Here is a 22,320-nt window from a genome sequence, read left to right on the forward strand (position 1 = left end):
CGTTATAACATCAGTGCCTACCTGGGGGACACCTTCATACCACTCCCTCAGGGACTCATCAGAAGGCGCAATGCCCTCCCTGTCTCAGAACTGGGAAAACAAGAAGGAATCCCTCAGGAACTTAACATCCAGGAAAGGCAAACCTTCAAGGACCTGCCTGAATAGATTCCTCCTTAGGTGTCCAGCGATGAATGTTTTTTCTAAGCCTGTCTCTGAGCAATCCTGACCTGCAAAACCTTGGCCTGCAAAGGACTGGGTCAGAAGGGAACAGCTACTGGTTGGGCCCCAGAATGTGAGGGGATGATGTACAACAGGCCCTCAAATGACCAAATCAACCACAAGCTTGACCCCTGGTCCTGAGCAGCCATCCCCCCCCTCACCTTTGAGGCCTCTTCTCTCTGACCCTCTGTGCCCAATGTCATTACACAGATAATTCACATTGTGATCATACACATTTTGTTGAACAGGACAAGAATCCAGGAACACTGTGAAGGTTCTGGGTAGTGAAAATCATTTAATATAGTTTTTGGACTTTAATAAGGGTCAGAGCATGAACTAATGAATTAGACTGCTTTTCTTTGTTCTAAAAATGCCCCTTGCTCTATCAGCAGCTTCAAAGACCTGTTTATGACAGGATGTCTGCAACCAGAGTGGTGGGATTCTGCTTATCTTGATATCACAGAGACATATGCTATACAGGGGAAATCCAGACACCCTGGGATTCTAATTTCTAACTGACACTGCTTTGTTTCTTGTCTGTATTTACAGCTTATTTAACTAAGAAACATCCTTTCTCGTGGTATGAAGAAAAGCCATATAGAAGTCATAATTTTGAGTTGAGATTGTTCTGAAGTGTATTTAGACCTTCTCATTCTTGTATCAGACAGTCAGAAGTTTCCTTTTGGCTTCATGATCATATATCTGCTAGCTTTAAGGAAATAAGGTATATGGATTTACATATTACCTAGACTGTTTGCCTCTTTAACCAGACTTTCAGATCGACAGTTATGGTGCCATGAGTTGGATGGAATTGATGTACTAGAAGAAATGGCACAGCCTACCTCTCCAATGCTAAAGACTCAGGCTCCTCAGGATTCATTTTTCCTGCAGTATTATCCTTGATGGGGTCAGGTAAGTTCCTCTATTTCCAGCTTCCAAAGGACTCCCACTAGTTTAGTTGAAGTTCAAAATTTCCCTTAAAGTCAACTCAGGGGGCAGAGATCAAGTCTTTAGTCAAATGTTCTGTATAGATCCCCTGGAAGTACAGATAGAGTTCAGGAAAATTAGCACAAGTATTTCTAGCACTAGTGTCAGTTAACTAAATTATGTTGGCCCCAGTAGAGTGCTTTTGGATTGGTCAAAGTTACTTTATTTTAAAATTACATTAAGTTTAAAGACCAACAAAAATCCACCCAGGAATGGGAAGGTTTTTATTGTTGGTTTGCTGAGATGGCTGAAGGAGAACGAAAGGCAAAAACCTCTTCCTTGAAGGCTCTCATCTGGGGAGCATAACTGCTTTGTCATTAGCCCCTTCCCGCTCACCTTCCCTTACCTGCTCTGGCCCTGAGGAGGATAATTCTATTCTACTGCTGTTGCCTCCTTCCCCCTCCCCATTCCCTTAAGGGCTCTGGTCTTGAGGAGGAAAGTTACAATCCACCTACAGACAAGAGGTCTGAACCTAATCCCATAGGGTCTATCCCTTTAATGTAATTAGTCAGAAATTTTGGGGGACGTCCAAACACAACCTGTGAGTGAATAGCAGCTCCTCCCCTCTCCTCACATCTCCTCCCCTCCCCTCTTCTCCCCTCTGCCTCCTCACTCTCCCTCCCCTCCCCTCAGATGGCTCAGAAGAAGGTGACTTTGGAGGCCTTGCACTGCCCTCCTTCACTTAAATAAAAGTCAGCTGCAAATCATGTCGTCAATCTTGATGCCAACTTGATGTCTTCTTCGAGAATGAAGGATAAACACAATTCCCTCTACTTGTCATAAATTGTGAGCTCTGTTTGTATATGTCCTGTCAATTTGTCTATCAGTGTTTCTCTCTGTCTGTATCATATGTGTACCATAATGAATTTATTATCTTGTAAGATTTAAAATGCAGGCAGCCAGAGACTTCTAAGGGCTGCAGCTAGGTAAACAACAACAACAACAACAAAACTGTAAGACTTCTCTTTGTTATTATGGTCTGGTCAACCTGGAATTACATGAAAATTAGATATAGCTGAAAATATCTTAGCAGATTCTGGGATAAATCATTAAAAAGTATGGAAACTGGTGATTTGGGATTGCTGGAAAGAGCTTCTGAGACTGTGGGTAGCTCCAGGAGCTCCCCTTGCTAAACATCTCCTTCCAATCTGGATCACTTAGCAGATCTACTCCCTTCCCAAGAGCTAACAAGGTATCTCACTCAGTATGGGGATTTTTTAACATCCACAAGGGTTCATGTTAACCCCTCTCATTCCAGATCAGATTAAGGGAAGAGAATGCAGGAAAGGTGTAGGGAAAACTTACATCACCGTTGTCCACCTGGCAAAAGGAGGGGAGAGATAGCAATTCACAGACTGGTGGTAACTTTGGCAGTCCTGTGCCCCTGGGCACCTTGTAGTTCTCCGATCTAGGCAAAGCTTGGAAATGTCACCTAGGTGCTATGTATTCTGCCCACCCTGTCCCAGTAGCAGCAAACTGCCCCAGACTCATGAATTCTGCAGCTGTGGGGGAAGGGAGAGGTGGATATGTCTGGCCTGTGGCAAGCATTCCCTAAGTCCTGTTTACAAGAATTGTTACCACTAGGACACTAGCCTCTCTGCTCTTAGTAAACTCCACACTTCTGTGTTCCAGTTGCAAAAATGTATTTTATCTCTGTTTGACACATTTCCTGATTTGTAAAGGAAAAAAATAATAATTGTTGTTATGGGATCAGAATGATATAATGCTTATAAATTACTTAGTATAATGACTGGTATATGCTAGATAATACTATTAGTATCTCTAATTTAATGTAATTGTTGACTGAGAATTTTTTTAAAATATCAGTTGTAATAAAATCAATCTGTGATAATCTGAAAATGCCATTGATGTCATTTGAAGCTTCTGTTTGTGTTATTACTGCATTGTATTGTATTTCTAAAATTCTCTTAGATTGTGAAGTTTGAGAGACCATTGTGAGGTAGAAATGGTGTTGATAATGTTTAATATAAAATTTTGGAATAATCTCTTTGTTCTCTCTGAAGCAAACTCAGAGAATGCCTCTTCCTATGTCAGCAAAAGCCAGCCAAAGCTGACTCTGCATTCCTTGGAGACCTTTAACCTATGACATATCTTGAATAATGGGTCTTTCCTTTGTATCTTATTATCTATAGACACATACTATGTTATGACATATCTTGAATAATGGTAAAGAAAATATAGACATCTTAGGTCATAATTTCTATTGAACATTGTTTGCCCTTTCCTGCATCAGTTATCTGTTTGGGGCAGGAAGCCTGCCACTTACTAGTGGTGGGATTTCCTTACCACCTGGGACATATGTTTACCCAGCTTGGAATCTCAAGACTTGACTGACATTGCTTTGTTAATTGTCTTGTCTTACTGAATTTATGATTTGCTTAGTTAAGAGAGTTTCCTCCTCATGGCAAAATGTATATAAGCCAGAGGATTTCTGCACTGGGTAGCCAGAACATTTCTGGCTCCATAATGCATTATGTAACTGTTTTCTTTATGGGGAATTGATCAATTAATTAATTAAATCATAAAATGTATGCATTCAGCCATGTTGCCTTTTCTTCAACAAGTTTTCAGGTCAACAGTGTCAAAGCAAATCTTTTAGTCTGGATTGTATTATATATGAATTGGGCTTTTAAAAGGATGTGATAAAATTGGATACTTTAATATTTACAGTGATAGTACATGTTTTTGGCCGTTATGAATATATACATATATACCAAAACATCTACTCTCTATATTGTGATTTAAAGTTATAGTTTCCACATATTACTGATGAGATTAATGATTCTCTGTGCAAGGTGATTTAGAAGCACATTCACCTAAAGTTCTTATAAATTCTATGCAAAAGTTTCCACATTGTAGAATTCTTATGAGCAAATAGAAATCCTTGGAATAAAATAAAGGTGTGATTTTCAAGTCTATTTCATCTAAAAGATGTATTTTTGTATGTTAATTTGAAGGTTTATAGACTATGTGAAATGTCAGAATATACTTAATTTCTGGTAATATATTTAAGGAAAATTATTGTGGTAAATCAATTAGGTATGTCCTTCTTGACTTATAGAAAGTAAAGCTCCTCTCTATTGCAAACACCTTTTTGACTAAGGAACTTTGTGACATCTAGGAATTCTGTAATAACTAAGAATTTAGTTTTGTTATAATACTTTGAGAATTTGTGTTACTTTATACCAACGCAGTTTTAACTAATTCCAGTTTTAATGGTTTATTTTTGCTTTAAGGAGGAAGAGATATCTATCACTTTAAAACTTTCCAATTTTCCTCATAAAAGTTTAGTGAACATCAAGAAAAATTTTAAACTGTTTTTAAAGAAGGGGAAATACCTTTAGAAAAATGTTTTGAAAAATAATCTGTGTGATTTTTAGAAAGCTTGCTAAATTTTCAAGAAGGTCATTGGCCCTAGGAAAGTGGGCCAAGCACTGGAGGGCCATGAGTCCACCCTGCAAATGTGACTTGAGGTACATGTAACCTGCAGGGCTCTCGGACTGGGTGTGGCAGGAGTGGAGGGATCCTCATTCTCTCCAGAGAACCTTAAGGTGCCTACATTATAACTCACTGGCAAATAATGACTAAAAAATGATGACACAGAAATTCTTACAAAAAGAAAATAGCTTCACAATGTCATAGCAAAAATCCAGAGCTCTCACATCAAAGATAAAGAAATCTTCAGGTATTCTGCAAGGAACAGTTCCATGATCCAGAAACTATAGTCAGAATCCCAAAGACCTGATGACTTGTATGTTAAATGAGAGAAGATCTTGGAATATAGTTTGCCAAAAGGTTGGCTACCAAAAATAACATTATCTTTCAAAGGTGAGCATAATCTGACAAGAAAAATCCTCCATACATCTTTGAAGGCACAGACGACTTTCAAGGATAACGTCTGATGAAAAGATCAGAGGTGAGCAGGAAGGCTGAAAAACCAGTAAATGTATTTGCACAAATCCAAAGGATACAGTAATGCTTACCTTTTAATAGGAGAGAAAACAAGTGTGCCCTCAGAACTTTCATGTCTTCAAAGGGTTTTGAAAAAATTAATAAGAAAAACAGAGTTTGGTATAGCAATGGATTGGTTGTGTTGTGGGAATGTGAAGAGGGAAAAGAGATGGAAAGTTACAGAGAGGAAGGAGGAAGAAGTGGGTCAAAATTGCTACTTTCATTGTTGGGATATGGGAGGAGAACTTGGAAAGAGGGGGAAGGGGTGGGGAGCGTGGGCATTAAATGAACTTCTCTCTTCTCTGAAATGAATAAAGAAGGGTGGAATACAAATGTTTTGTTGTAGAAATACATTACATTTCATGGGGAACAAGTGGGGAGGTGAAGGCAGCTAAGAGAAAGGATAATCCCAGGGACAAAATCATTGCAAGCAAAACATACTTGAAAGACTTAAATTAAAAAAGATATTCTTTTTTCACAACATACTTGGGAGAAAATGTAACCTGGAGACATGATTCAAAGGAAAAAAGGAAAAGTATAGCAATTAGAATGTAAGGAGGTGGCCATCCATTGGGGAATGGTTGAAGATACTGTGGGCACATGTAAATGCTATGGAATACTGATGTGTCCTGAGAGATGGCAAAAGAGATGATTTCAGAGAACTGGATGTAGAGCGAAGTGAGAAGCACCAGAAGAACAATTTATATGAGAACAAAGACATTTAAAACAAAACAAGAAAGATTTAGAAGCTCTGATAAATGTAATGGTCAAGTATATGTCTGGAGGGCTGATGAAGGCACTTTTCACTCCCTTCCTGACCAAGGGGGAATGGGCACAAAGTGTAAAGATATCTGTTTTAGAACACTACCCTGGGCTGTATTTGTTTTGATGATCTTTGCTTATTTATTGAACAGTTCTTTTTGTCTATTTCTTTCTCTTTCTTTTTCATTGGATGGGGGGGGGGGTCAGAAAGATGAGTTTGTGGTAGTAAGGTTGAAACAAAGAGATCATGGTAACATTTTAAAAATGTTCAGGAGAGAAGAGAAATAAATTCAGAAGGGAGCAGAAACATATCACACCGTTAGAAGCTAAAGTATCGAAGGGATTAGATCCTTTAAAAAATGCATGGTCAATGGAATGGAGGTTCCTGGTTATGCATCCACTCCTCTTTTGTAAGGTAAAAGTCATTAAGTCTTTATAAGGCATAGAATGTAGAGATGCTTTTTGTGTGTAAGTTCTGATTAAAAATATATATATTTACATATACATGTATCAATACACATATGTATGTATCCACACATACTCACATGCTAACACTCAAATTAAATGATTAGCTCTCTTGAGCCAGTAGCATCAAGCTCCAAAAGCAATCCAGGTTAGAAGCTTAAGTCTGTTGTTTTTTGGAATTTCAATCTCTCTTTTCCTTCAGGGACAGGAGTTGAAAATCTTGGGACATTTTCCAGAGTTTCAGGAAAGAAGAGGAGCTGATCCTGCTGTGTGGTATGGCAGGATGGAGGCTGGCTTTGGAATGGGAGGACATGGGTTTAAATGCTAACTTTGCCATGTACTACCCATGTGACCTCAGACAAGGAACTTAACCTCTCTGGGTCTCAGATATTTTCTTTTTTGTAAACTGAGGTGAATAGTATGATAGACAAATTGTACATGAAAGCAGAAGACAAAACATTCTATGGGATTTCCTGATATCCTAACTAGCTTTTCTATTCCCAGTGGAAATCGGCTTCAGGCTAGTCACTGGGAGGTGGAAGGAACTAAGGAGCCTTTCATAAAAAGAGCTTTCAAGATTTACTGGGCATCCTTTTTTTGAGAGGCATGGGCTTCACTGTAGTCACTGAAAATGCCAACCATTTGACCTTCTGAGTCCCATAGAGTATTTTTGGGAAACTATCAACACAAGCATGAATGTGTTAGGAAATTTTTGGGGTGAAAGCATCCCATCTCTGATTTAGAATTTGGGTTTATCAGTTAAGGCCTCGGTTAGCTTTCCTCATTTCAAATACAAATTAAGTTGCATGACAACCCAACAAGCTTTGGGAGGGACTGGTATAGTTAGAAAGCTGGCTGACCCGGGGTGAAGGAATCCTGGGACTCCACTCCATTGGGGGAAAGCCTGCAATCCTTGTAGCTTGGAAGTCCCATCCTAGAGGGGCCAATTAGGCTTAAAGTCCCTATCCCTGCCTGAAGCCTCAAGCCTTCCTTCTTTGGAAGGTAGACTACTGCTTGAAAGTATTTTTTTCACTCTGACATTAAACTGCCATTTGATACCTGACTCACCTGTCTCTCAACTGCTTTTTTCTTCTTTAACCACTCACAAAACAGATGGGTCCCATCTGAACTATATTTATTTGCGTATAATATATGATGTATAATATATATAATATAATATAATATATATAATAATGAACTATAATATTTATATATTTAAAACACTTTCTCAGGTCTAATCTCTGAACTACCTGGCTGTCACAGATATACTATTGCTAAAAATTTGAGATCATTTACACCTTTATGAAGAATGAAAAACCTAAGAGACAAAATTTCTGGGAAATTAATAATCAATTTTTAAATGATGCCTAGCAAATCAATAAATTGATGTCAGTGATTCTCTCAGAAAGCAAAAATGAATCATTGAAATCATCCAATGTATAAATACCCTTGGAAGAGTGGGTGTTTCTGACAGGTAGAAATCAACTCTGATTGGTTAACAATTAATGAGAGAATGAATATGATAGTGATTGGTGGGCTTATTCTAATGAGGGGTTGATCATGTAACCCTTGGAGAAGAGACTCATTTCAAGCCAAACCATTCTCCTCTAGACAATCTAGACAAAAGGATCTATCTTCACCCAAACCACTTAGATTTTACACAATGGGCCCGAATTCACCTAGGTAAGATTCTCTCCTCCTTTTAATTATAAATAAGCTCTCCCTGTTGAGGAACTCTCCCAAGATTGAGGAGAATTTCTCTTTGTCAACCCTGTCCTTCACAAACACAATGCTTTGAACAAGAAAACAGAAAGGGAAAAAAACTCCAGATTCCTTGGTTGTTTCACAGATGTGGAACATTTTTTCCATATGTGACTCAGGACTATAGAGACTTAAGCTTATTCCCACTCTTCAACCCATCCCCAGCACCCCATGGATGCTATGTATATTTGTGGGAGAGTGAGTTCCAACCTGTTCCATAAATGTTTCATAAGGATTCGTCATGCTTTGCAGTTGAATAAATGCCTCTCCTAAAAAGCTAGAAGAGTCTGTTGTCTGATTACGAAAGGGAAACACACTGGTGGGGCTCTTAAGCTCTCAGGGTGGGGTAATAGCTACTCTCACAATCATCCATTGAATCAGAGATAATAGTCCTATCTCTGGGTATCCAACCAGTCACTTCTAGTGTGAGATGGGAGAGTAAGACTAGAGGTGCAAGTACACATTTATACAAAGGGGACTTCTGATTTCATGACCAGAACTCAGTTCACATAATCACCAAATATGATTCCAGATAATAAAGTATTAATAAGGTTTTTGCCAAATTCATTTTATTTTATTTTCAACATAAAGACCAAAAGGAAAGCACTTGCATATTCCCAGTGGAACCAAAAAAGAGGATTTTCCTGGAAACTGTAAATCTCCATTTCCTTATTTGATTTTTTAAAAAAAGTATGCAATCAATTTCATACATTTTCAAAACTAACCTACTTGCCTGTGCTTCCTTCAGATCTCTTTGTTTTTCTGTAATTTTGGCCAACGGCCTCTTTTCTTTATGGCATCACTATTTCAGTAATGATGTGAGCCCACCAAAACTCCCCTCTTCCCCAAAATCCCTCCCAAATGGAAACAACAGTATTGTGACAAGTAAGTAGAGTTAAGGAAAACCAACCTACCAAGTGATTATGTGCACAAAATGTATGTCTTTTCTGTATCCAGTGCCCACCAGCTATACACTGTATACCTCTTCAGGAATCAGGCTTAGTAACTGCACTGGTCAGAATTCTTTGGTCTTTCATTGTTATTGTCCTTTGTAATCTTTATTTTCCTGGTACATGTCATTCTCTGGGTTTTGCTCAGTTTGTCCTGTGGCAGTTAATGCTACCCAGAACTCTCTGAAATAACTTCATGCCTCATTTCCCAAGCTTTAATAAGATTCTATCGTGGACATCCCTACCTCCCATTTGCTCAGCCATTGATGTGGATGCCCTTAGAGATTTCTTCTCCTCTTCCCAACCCCATCTCCCCTCTTCTCCTGTCTTCTTCCTTAACCAATATCTGCCTCTGTTTCCTCAACTGTAAAACATTTCTAACAATAGCAGCTCTCTCCCAAGATTGTTGTGAGTATCATATGGGATCCTCTTTGTAAAGTGTTAGCATAGAGCTTGGTGCATAGTAGTGCCAGGTAAGAACCTTTTCCTTCCTCCTCCTCCTCTCCTTCTCTCTCCATCTCTGGAGGTAGGGAGGCTCTCTGGACTCTACTACACATAATCTCTCTCCCTCAGTGTACGGAAAGATCCATTGTGTGCAGGACTCAGAGAACTAATCAGTGTTCCTAACTGGTCTGTCCCTAGGGTGATGGCCTGGGCACATTCTACCAGGAGCTAAGGCCTCTCTGTGTCATAGGTCAGAAGAGAGGAACCCTGTTCCCAGCATTTTGTTCAGCCTAGAGGCCGATGGGCTACCCGAGTCTTACCTTTTCACTGGTCTTCAGCAGCCAACCAGATAAACGTATTGAGAGAAGAGACTTTCCAGAGTCGAACAAGGGTTAGGCTTTATTCAGGGTCTTGGTTACATGTGCAGGGTGAATTCTTCCTCAGGAGAGAGGAATCCTCCTCCCAAGGGGGCAAGGATTGTACAGCAAGAGGATGGGAGCGGGAGAGGGGAGGGACCCTCTGCCCTCTAAGGGCCCCTCAGCAGGAAGAGTGCCTTCAGGCTTTCCTGACCCTACTTAAGCTCTCCCGCCGCATAGTTTGCACGTGAATACCGTGCCTGCTCTCAGCCTTTAGCTAGTCAACAACAGGTGTGCTCAGACCATGGGCCAATCTCAAGGGTGGGATGCTCTCCCAAGCACGTTTCCCACGGAGAAGAGGCGGAAATGCACGAGATAGCCCGTGTCTCACGCCTCAATCCCCAGCTGTTCCCTGGGGGGCCTCATGAGAACTCTGAGGTTTAGAAGTCCTCACCTTTACCTGCCCGAGACTGTCCACGTGAAACTGAGCTTACACCCCCAACAGCATTTCACAGTCCTTTCTGCCCCTCTCCTTGGGAATGTAGGTCCCCTAACATCTGGATGTCTGATTGACTGGGTAGGACAGGGTTTGGCCTCAGAAAGCAGAGGCTGAATGGGGAGGGGCTTCTTCATCCTGGGTTCCTCTGAGCTCGGGCTGAGCTCCCCGAAGGGCAGCGTAGAGGTTGGGTTCCACTGCTCCAGAGAGGGGAGGGTCCTCGACCCCAGCCTTGAGGCTGTTGAGGTTCAGCTGGACGTAGGTCACTTCCTGAGAGTCTTCCCTTTTGGGAGTCTGACAGGAGGGGATGAAGGATGTAGTAGGACATGGGGCAGGAGGGCTGAGGAAAGGAAAGGACTCTGAACCCTCCTAGCTGTGTGTCCCTGGAGAAGCATCTCCCTCCCTGTTCCCTCCAGGACAGATCTTTGAGTGACTCACAGCAGCATCCTCCTGTCTGGTCACCTCTGTCTGTCTGTCATCATTCACACTAGCAACTGGAGGCAAGAGGAGAAGGCATGAGGAGCCAGGACTCTGGCTCTGCCCAGGACCAGGCTCTTCCCTCTGCCAGCCCAGACCCCTCTGCCCCACTCACTCACTCAGAGTCTCCTCCAGGGGGATCTCCTCCTCTGGGTCAGAGCTGGGGACAAGAAGGCACAGATAGTTGGGTCAGGTCTGGGAAGGTGGGCAGGTGAGGAAGTGGAGAAGTTAGGGGTAACTGGAGTGTGTCTGGGGGCCTACCTCCTGGTGGTCTTCTTGCCCTCTGTCTCTCTGCCCCCATTCCCTGTAAGGCAGGGAGAGCCAGGCTTTAGTGGGGCTCAGCTCATCCCCCATTGAGCAGTCAGCCCAGGTGCCCCCTGGCCCCAAGAACTCACTGAGTCTGGCCTGATGCTGCCAGTGTTTATGGTAGAGGAAGAGGATGAGGAAGGCTGAGACTCCCACTGAGATTCCTGCTGCCAGACCTGGAGAAGGCAAGGATGATGACCAAGGTTGGGAGGAGTTACCAGGACACTTGTCTTTGGGGAGCCCCCAGTGTGAGGGGAGACACAGCCCTGTCCTCAGGCAGCCTCCAGTGTTACTCAATAATTCAGTTCTGTTGTTCAGTCATGTCTGACCCCCGACCCCATTTGGGGTTTCCTTTGCAGATACACTAGAGGCGTTTGCCAATTCCTTCTCCAGGTCATTTTACAGATGAAGAAACTGAGGTAAACAAGGTTCAGTGACTTGCCCAGGGTCACACAGCTAGTGAGTGTCTGAGGCCAGATGTGAACTCAGGAAGATGAGTCTTCCTGACCTCAGGCCTGGCACTCTGTCTGCTGCACCACCTGGCTGCCCACAGCTCAGGTGTACAGACTCATTAAGCACCACCCCTGGCCCAGGCCCTATGCTAGGTCAACCCCATAGCAAACATGACAAAGCAAAGGTGGTGCCTGGCCTCCAGGGCCTGACATTCTCCTGGAATGCTCTGGTACCTTGTACACAAATAAATCAATGGGGCCTCATCTGAGGGGTGGGATCCCTAACAACTAGGGGAGTGGGGGTACAGGAAAGGCTTCCTCAGGAGGGGGCTCCTAAGCTCAGCCTGGGAGAGATCTTGGCATTGTAAGAGCAGGAGATGAGGAGGGAGAGCATGGCAGGCAGGGTGTAAAGATCTGGAAGAGAGAAAAGGAGAACGACAAAGTACTTTTGGAAGAGTGAAAGGAAATGGGAGGACCCTGGCAAGGGGCAGGCAGACCCTGACTGGACATCCTGCCCTTCCTCCCTCCATTCTCTGCTGAGAATCCTCCAGTTACTCACCAAACAGAATCTTCTCAGAATCAGGACTTGGAGAGATGGTCCCTGGGTGTGAGGAAGGAGGCAGAGTTAGAGGCTGGGCAGGAGAGCCCAGAGAGGCCTGGAGGGAGCCCCGGGGGTAAGCCCCAGCTCTGTCCAGACTGGCTGGGTGTGGAAGGTTGGGTCCTTCTCTGGGCTTCAGTTTTCCATCTGTTAAATGGGTGTTTATGCTCAGTGACCTCTCCTGGTCTGTCCTCTTGTGAGACTGGGTGATTCCATGTTTCTTCTGACCCCAGCTCTAGTTTCTGTTTGGAATTTAGGGGGAAGAGGAGCCCCAGAGAGACAAGAAGGGTGAGGGTCTTGGGGGCATTTAACCTCTCTCCTCCTCACTGTCTACGCCTCAGGCCTACTCTGGCCTCCTTTTTGCTCCACCTCTGGCTTCCTCAAAGCCCTTTCCTGGGATCTAGTGGACAGATAGTCTGTCTGTGGGACTAACCAAAGTGGACAGGTGGCAGATGGTGAGGGTGTCCAGAGGGGCCAGGGAGGAGAGTCCTTATTGTCTGTCTTCTCTGAGCAGGTCCAACTGCCCAGATTCCATCCCCTCCCTCTGAGCCTCCTCTTTCCCCAGCCCCACTGGGTTGCCTTGGGGAAGGGCCCTGAGAAGGTGGGGAGGTGCCCCAGGGACAGTGATGGAATTTAGGAGAATGGGAGGGCTGGGGCTCACTCACCTGTCGCTCTGAGAACCAGAGAGTTACTAGGGCCTGACCACATATGGAGCCTGTCACTACGAAAGGTGTAGCATTGGTAAGTTCCTTCATGGGTAGAGTTCACAGCTGGGATGAAGAATTTGGCCTGAGATCCGGTTTGATGGCTCTGGGTCTCTGCTCGGGCAATCTCTTCTCCATCTTTGTACAGGGCAAACATGTCATCTGACCCCTCTGTCTGACACTGGAGGGTCACATTGTGTCCTGAGGTCACCTCAGGGCTGGACACGACTGAGAGTGAGGGTGGGTCATAGAGACCTGGGGGAGGAGGAGGGGAGCCTCGAGTTAGGCCTGTGACCCTCCCTTTCAGAGGAAGGGGCAGACTTGGCTGGTGGGAGGACTGGCTTGGGTCTACCTAGACCCCTGGCTGGGAGTGGAGATTTAGGTCATCTCTACAAAAATGGAAATATCATTGCTTTGTGGGAGAGGAAGCACTTTGGACAGCTATGATGAGGGGGAGTGGAGCATAGGTGGGTGAGAGAAAGACAGATAGACAGACAAACAGAAAGACAGAGAGACAGAGAGAGAAGTCAGAGACAAATGGTCTTGTGGGGTGGAGGGGCAAGGACTGAGGGTCTTCCTCCCTGGTTCAGGGCTGGGAGTCCCAATAGCTGGTCCTTTGTCATAGAATCTCTCTGTATAGGGGTGGTGAACATTTAAGACTCCTTTCTGCACTTCTGCACAGTAATTAGCTCACCAAAGCAGAATCTAGGTCTCAACCTGGATCCTGGGAGGGTCCCTGGGCCAGGTGTGGGAAGGAAAGGAGGAGGCTTGGTTGTGACTCTTGGTTCACTTCCATCCTCACCTCCTAAAACTTTCTGCACAGAAATTTCCAGGATACACAGAGAAGACGGGCCCTCCCATCCCTGTGCCTAGGCCTGAGCTGGGAGAAGGTCCCTGGAGAGCCACCCTGCACTCCCTCTCCTGGCTTTGGGAGGGTCAGGGTTGGAAGGGGGAGATACTCCACTAGCCCTGTGCCCCTTCCCCAGGGAGCCGCCAGCTCTGTCTGGTGTCCTGAGACCCAAGGTGAGCCTCCTTCCTCCTCTCTGGTCCCAAGATGGGATCTGCCTGAGGCAGCTGGTGGTGCAGTGGACAGAGCCCTGGGCCTGGGGTCAGGAAGACCTGAGTTCAGACATTCCTTAGCTAAGTGATCCTGAGCAGGTCACTTCCTGTTTGCTTGCCTCAGTTTCCTTAAATGTAAGATCTGGATCATAAGAGTACCTGCCTCATAGAATGGTTGTGAAGATGAACAGAGATAATAACTAAAAGTGCTCAGCACATAGTAGGTGCTGTATAAATCCTGATTCCCCTCCCCCCACCTCTGACCCCAGAGGCAGAGGAGAGGCAGAGACAGGGAGAGGACAGGAAGGGCAGAGGCAGAGGGATGCTTGGGGCCAGGCTGGGCTGGGGAGGAGCTTAGGGGCTGCTGGGACCCAGAGCCAGCCCTTCCTGAGGGGCCTGGGGCCCAGGGAGTGTCCTCACCTGTCACCACCAGCTCCAGGGGGTCACTGGATGCTGACCAATCATATGAGTGTCTGTAGAGGCAGTAGTAGGTCCCTGCATCCTTAGCTGTCACTGGTGGGATGGGAAACTTGACCTGTATACCAGAGTATTTCACATTCATGATCCTTGTCCTTAAAGTACCTTGCTTTTTCTCCAAAAGGTAGTGATCAGCCTGTACAGACCCCTCACACCTGAGGGTCACACTTCTCCCTAGGGGCACCAAAGAGCTGCTCTCTGCCCTGAGGGAGGGTGTGGGGAATGTGTCTGGAAGGGAATGAGAGCTGTCAGTTCCAGGGGATCCCCGTTCTGTGTGCCCCCCTACTGGGTCCCTTCACTCAGCCTTGCCCAGACCTCCTCTGGCCCTCTCCTGTGTGCTTTGGGCAGGGGGATTGTAGGGGGGAAAAGACTCACCTGGCTGTGCCCTCATCTTCTGGCCCAGACACAGCCCTGGGAGAGAGGACCCTGGTTACTCCCAGTTCCCAACATCCACCCCCACCCAACACCCCCAGAGGAAGGAGACAGAGGGGTCAGATCCTGGGCTTGGGGCTGGTGGGAGTGAAAGTGGCTGGGCCTCACAAGACCCCTCTGGGAACTTTAGATTCTCCCCTCACCCTCACTTGTTGGGTGACCTGACTTGTCACTCCCCTTCTCTGGGGGAGAGTTCTTCCCTCAAGAAAATGGAGGTGGGGGAGGGTTGGAGTTGATGGTGGGAAAAGTCCCCTCAAACATGGGGTTGTTAGGACTCACCAAGGCACAGCAGGACAGAGAGGATGTGGGTCATGGTGGTCCCAGCAGCTGGTGGAGAGGGGACTGTCTGCTGATCAGGACACTGTCTGAGGCACAGGATGGAACCAGGGCAGGCTCTGGGTTTACCAAGCTCTGAGAAGGGTCACTTGTCCTTCCTCTCTGTGGTTGCTACTTCATTGGTGGCTTCATGCTGTGTGTGTGTTTGTGCATGTGTTGGGGTTTTGGAGAGTCCTTTAGTGTCAGAATGCTGGAACAATACTTCCTTTTTTAGTGACAATCCAGGCCCCACAGACAGGAAAGATCCCCAGGTAAGCCTTAGGTGTCAGCCTCACAGCCCCCAACCCCTGCCAGTTGTCAGATGCTGGTCCCACTGGTGGCCCATGAATCTGATCCTGGTCCCCAAACAAGATCTTGCCCCCAGTCTGAACTCTGTCCCCCAGCCCTGCCTCCTTCAAACAGGGCTGAATCTCTCACCAAGCAGACAGGAATTCCTGTGTCCTGGTCATGAAAGGGTGAAAGCCACCCTACAGCACAAGGGGTTGATGGGTGGGCTACTTGGAGAGCAGCTGCCTCAGGGCCCAGGGGTCTCTGCTGGAGTTTCCCAAGTCACCTTGCCACCTTCAGCTCATCCTCAGCCCTGCCAAGGCCTCTGCCTTTTGTAGACTGAAGCCCCTGGGACTTTCCCTCCTATCTGTACTCAGGCTGGAAGGTCAGGTCTCCAGGGGCTAAGAATTCTTTAAAACCATTGCTTACGAGCCCCCACGTGTTCCCACAAGGTATTGAGCTGTTTCTGTTCCCCTAACGTCAATTCACTAAGTGGCCTCAGTTGGCTCTCATTGATTCTAGAAGTATTTATTTACCTTTTACAAAAGGATTGCCACTGACAATGTGCAGTAAAGTACTAAGTACCAAAAAACCCCATCCCTCACCCCCGACTGGCAGGTCACTGTCCCTTCTGCCCACCCACATGGTCCTTGGAGACAGTGGCTTCAGACAGAAAGTGGTTCCTGGGAACAAGGCTAGCCATCTTGATCAGTGACTGCAGCCAGGCTTCTGGAACCCAGAGAAAGGGATGCTCACCCCTTCACTGCTACTGAGATCCCCCCTTTGGGAGCTCCCCTCACATATCCATGATGGCTGATGTGGCACCCCTCACCCCTGTGCTGTTGGGTTAGCTATTGGACATGCAGCTCCAGGCACAGACTTGGGGAGTTAGAGCCAAGAAGCATGTGTATGTGTGTGTGTGTGTGTGTGTGTGTGTGTGTGTGTGTGTATGAATCTGTGTGTGTTTATATGTGTGTGTGCCACATCTATGTATCTGTGTATATGTATGTGTGAATCTCTGTGTGAGTGTGTTTATATATGTATGTGCATGTGTATATGTGTGTGTGTTTGTGAATGTGTGTGTATGTGTGAGTATCTGTGAGTGTGTGTGAATCTGTGTTGTGTGTCTATATATGTGTGTATATGTGTGTGCTATCTGTGTATATGTATGTGAATATACTTGTGTGCTGATAACATTCATATCATTTTTGACTTTTAATTAAGGCCAAAGCCTGAACTAATCAATCAGACTGCTTTGTGTTGCTCTTAAAATGCCTTTTCCTGTCTCAGCAACTTCATATGACAGGATGCCTACCACCAGAATGGTGGAATTTTTCTTATCGTGGTATACAAAGACAGAGGAAAACAGACATCCTAGAATCTTCCTTTCCAACTGACTCTATCTTGTTAATTATCGTCTCACCAAATTTACAGCTTATACAACTAAGAACATTCCTCTCTCGTGGTAAAGTGTATTTACGCCTGGTCATTCTATCAGGCAGAAGGAGGTTTTCCTTCTGACTCCATGGCCATGTCACCACTAGCTTTAAGGGAATAAACAATATGTATTTGCCTGTTGCCTCTTTTAATCAAACTTTCAGGTTGACAGTGTGAATGTCTATGAGTTTGTGTATGTGTGAGTGTGTAAATACGTGTCTGTGTGTGTGTGATGTGTGTGTGAGTGTATGTGTATATGTGTGTTTCTGTGTGTGTGTGCACACTCAAACATGTGGAAAAGGAGCCAGGGGCTCTTACACTCCCTGACACTTCCTAAATCATAGGGGTTATAACATCAGTGCCTTACCTGGGGGACACCTTCATACCACTCCCTCAGGGACTCATCAGAAGGGGCAATGCCTTCCCTGTCTCAGAACTGGGAAAACAAGAAGGAATCCCTCAGGAACTTAACATCCAGGAAAGGCAGTCCCTCAAGGACCTGTGTGAATAGATTCCCCCTCAGTGGTCCAGTGAGGAATGTGTCTTCTAAGCCTGTCTCTGAGCAATCCTGACCTGCAAAACCTTGGCCTGGAAAGAACTGGGTCAGAAGGGAACAGCCACTGGTTGGGCCCCAGAATGTGAGGGGATGATGTACAACGGGCCCTCAAATGACCAAATCAACCACAAGCTTGACCCCTGGTCCTGAGCTGCTGCCCCCTCCCCCCCACGTTTGAGGTCTCTTCTCTCTGACCCTCTGTGCCCAATGTCATTACACAGATAATCCACATTGTGGTCACCCACATTTTGTGGAACAGCACAAGAATCCAGGAGCGCTGTGGAGGTTCTGGGTGGTGATAATCATTTAATATAATTTTTAGACTTTAATAAGGGCCAAAGCATGAACTAATCAATTAGACTGTTTTTCTTTATTCTAAAAATGCCCCTTCCAGTGTCAGCAGCTTCAAAGACCTGTTTAGCACAGGATGCCTACAACCAGACTGGTGGGATTCTGCTTATCTTGATGTCACACAGACATATGCCACACAGGAGAAACCCAGACACCCTGGGATTCTAATTTCTAACTGACACTGCTTGTCAGTTGTCTTGTCTCACTGTATTTACAATTTATTTAACTAAAAAATGTCCTTTCTCGCGGTGTGAAAAAAAAACAAAACATGGAAACCATAATTTTGAGTTGGCATTGTTCTAAAGGGTATTTAGACCTTCTTGTTCAGAAGTTTCCTTCTGGCTCCATGATCATATATCTGCTAGCTTTAAGGGAATAAACTATACAGATAGATCTCAGGAAAATTAGCACAAATTTTGTTAGAGCTTCCTCCCCTCCCCTCCCCTCCCTTCCTCTCCCTTCCCTTCATTTCTCCTCCTCTCCTCTCCCCTCCTCTGGTGTTCTGTCCAGGGGGAGGTAAACTCCATGGCCAAAAGCTGCCTTTCTTGCTCTGGGTTTTCTGGCTACATTTGTTGCTCAAGGATCAAACCCTAAACCCAATTCACTCTGGAGCTCATAGACTGGGCAACAAGTCCTCACCCACCCAGCACAAAGTGGATGTAATAACTGAATAGTAATTGTTTCTCTTTTGCTCAGGAACCCTGAGGGTCTTCCCCTCCCAGTTTGATTTTTTTTTATGGTTTTTTGGTTAAAGGGGCCATCCCCTGAGTCATTTAAAGAACCCTATTCATTGAATGGGTGTGTCTTACTCAAAGTAAGATTGTGAAGAGAGCTAAGCCAGGGTTTCATATTGCCTCCTGGGCCATTCCAGTCATCCTGATGAATATCAGGCCACTGGATCCAGATGGCTCAGGAGAAGAAAGTGAGGTTGGAGGCCTTGCACAGCCCTCCCTCACTCAAATCAAAGTCACCTGCAAGTCGTGTCATCATCTGGATGCCATGGTCCTCTCTGAGAATGAAGGACAAACACAAGTCCCTCTACTTCTTATAAATTGTGAGCTCTGTTTGTATATGTCCTGTGAATTTGTCTATCAGTGTTTCTCTCACTTTGTATCATATGTACTATAAATGAATCTATTGTCTTGTAAGATTTAAAATGAAGGCAGCCAGAGACTTCTTAGGGCTGCAACTAGGGAAACAAACAAACAAAACTGTAAGATTTCTCTTTGTTATTATGGTCTGGTGAACCTGGAATTACATGAAAATTTGATATAGCTGAAAACATCTTAGCAGATTCTGGGATAAATCATTAAAAAGTATGGAGACTGATGATTTGGGATTGCTGGAGAGAACTCCTGAGACTGTGGGTAGCTCCAGGAGCTCCCCTTGCTAAACACCTCCTTCTAGTCCAGATCACTTAGCACTCCCTACTCCCCTCCCAAGAGTTAATAAGGTATCTCAGTATGGGGATTTTTCAACAGCCACAAGGGTTCGTGTAAACACCTCTCATTCCAGATCAGATTAAGGGAAAAAAATGCAGGAGAAGTATAGGGAAAACTTACACCACCCTTGTCCACCTGGCAAAAGGAGGAGAGGGACAGCATTTCACAGACTGGTGGTAACCTTGGCAATCCTGTGCCCCTGGGCACCTTGTAGTCCACCCTTCTAGGCAAAACTTGAAAATGTCACCTAGATCCTATGCATTCTGCCCACCCTGTCCCAGTAGCAGCAAACTGCCCCAGACTGTAAATTCTGCAACTGGGGGAAGAGAGATGTGTCCAGCCTGTGGCAAGCATTCCCTAAGCCTTGTCTACAAGAATTATTACCACTCAGACACTAGCCTTTCTGCTCTTGGTAAACTCCACACATCTCTGTTCCAGTTGCAAAAATGTATTTTATCTCTGTTTCACACATTTCCTGATTTGTAAAGGGAAAAACAATAATTGTTGTTATGGGGTCAAAATGATATAATGCTTTTAAAATGCTTAACATAATGACTGGCATATGTTAGACAATATTTTTATCTCTCTCTGATTTAAGATAAGTGTTGACTTTGAAGTGCTTTTTTAAAAAATACCACAACTAATAAGATCAATAATTTCTGTATGTGATAATCTCGAAATGTCATTGATGTCGTCTGAAGTTACTGTTTGTGTTATTACTGAATTGTATTGTATTTCTAAAATTCCTTAGATTGTGAAATTTGAGAGACCATTGTGAGGTAGAAATTGTGTTAAAGAAATTCTTTTAGTCTGAATTGTATTATATGTGAATTGGCCTTTTAAAAGAATGTGATAAAATTAGATAATTTAATATTTACTATGATAGATGTTTTTGGCTATTATATATATATGTGTATATATATATATATATATATAAAGTTACAGTTTCCACATATTAATAATGAGATGAGTGATTCCCTGTGTAAGATGATTTAGAAGTACATTCACAGAAAGGTCTTATAAACTCTATGCAAAAGTTTCTGTGTTGTAGAATTCCTAATGAGCAAATTGGAATCCTTGGAAAAAGATAAAGGTGTGATTTTCAAGCTTGTTTCATATAAATGATACACTTATGTATGTTAATTTCAAGGTTTATGGACTATGTGAAATGCCACAATGTACTTAATTTCTAGTGATATATTTAAGGAAAATCTGTTATTGTGATAAGGCTAGATTAATTGGATATGTCCTTTTTGACTTAGAGAAGCTAAATCTCCTCTCCATTACAAACACCTTTTTGACTAAGGAACTTTGTGACATCTAGAAATTCTGCAATAACTAAGAATTTACTTTTGTTGTAATACTTTGGGAATTTGTGCTATTTTACACCAACATAGTTTTAATGAATTCCAATTTTAAAGGTTTATTTTTGCTTTAAGGAGGAAGAAAGAGATATCTATCATTTTAAAACTTTCCCACTAATTTTCTTCATAAAAATTTAGTAAATGTCAAGAAAAATTTTAAACTTTCTTTTTAAAGAAGGGGAAATATCTTTAGAAAAATGTTTTCGTAAAAAAATCTCTTGTGTGATTTTTAGAAGGCCTGCTAAGTTTTCAAAATAATTTATTGCTGAATTAATGTAATGAGCTATAAAGCAGAAGAGATCTTGCTGTTTTGATCTGAATTAGTTATTCTATGGCCTTAGCAAGAGTTAAATTAATGTTTGAACTTATCATATGTATAGATTCAAATCCTGGAGTATATCATTCTTCCAGATTGAGTATAATTAGAGAAGGATAAGCAAGTTTGTAAACAAGGACATAAATGCATCAACTTGTGAAGTTAAAGTTAGAAATCTCTTGTTTTGTTTAAGGAATGGAGTTCCAGTACAGTTATGTTAGTGAAGAGTAGTAACTTATGAGCTCTTTTATGTCATCTTAATGGGAAATCTAATTTTATTTTAAATCTAGAATTAGAGCACATGCAGAAATTTATGCAAACTTCTTAAGACTCACCTTAAGATGTTTTCATAGTTTAAAGGGATTCTGAGGGCAGTGTTTTCCTGTGATCAATCTTACTGTTACCAATATGAGATTAAATTCTTAATATCCAGGATATGTGATCCTTGAGAGCCAAACTCACCTGAAGCCCTGGTTATTGAAACTTGCTATGTTCAAGACTTTATGGGACTGCAATTTACTATTATTTTGAGCTCTGATTACAGGGATAGTTGTTATAAAGCCAATAGTAGGATGGCCTGGACTGCAGGCTGAGAACTGCTAAAGGTAAATACCTGGGAAGGTTTCGAATGCAACCTTGGACACAGCCTACGTAGGATCTTCCTAACTCTGTTTCCCAGTTGTGCTATTTCCTTTCTGAAAAAAGAACATTCCCCACCTGATTATCCTAAGCACTGCTTTTAGCACCTAGTGACCACATGATTGGGTATCAGATACTGACTCCTTCCTGGAATCAAACAGAGCTAAGGAAGATTTTCCTTCTATTAAGATGTATGACGTTGTCCCTCTTTGTTTTTATAACAAATTCCTGTAATCAATAAGATCTGTAAGTACAATGCTAAATAATAAATGGAAACTGGAACATTCTCAAGTTACTCTAATGGGATACAAGAATGAATACCTCAAAATTATAACCTGCATTCATGACTAAATAAATATAATACAGAAATAACATCCTCCAAAGGAGGAAATGATTAGATAAAATAACAAGACAAAGATATAAGGTGATAGATGTCCAACTAAATAGGACAGCAAATTTTGAGGAAAAGCAGCAGAATCAGTTGATTCCTCTAAGAATTATATACAGATGTATATGATTAGCTCCTAAAATTTATCATATTTGGGTAATGAGATCTCAAAATTGCATAAGATAGTAGTAAAAGTGAAATTTTTTTTCTTTGTTAAGGTATCTGTCTGATAATTTTAAAAGGCACATGAGCAGATTAGGGCAAGCAAAGTAGGATCTTTTGCTGCTTTTGTTTTAGTATAATTGAG

This window comes from Notamacropus eugenii, chromosome 5 (genome assembly GCF_028372415.1).
Source record: "Notamacropus eugenii isolate mMacEug1 chromosome 5, mMacEug1.pri_v2, whole genome shotgun sequence".
Taxonomy (NCBI): domain Eukaryota; kingdom Metazoa; phylum Chordata; class Mammalia; order Diprotodontia; family Macropodidae; genus Notamacropus; species Notamacropus eugenii.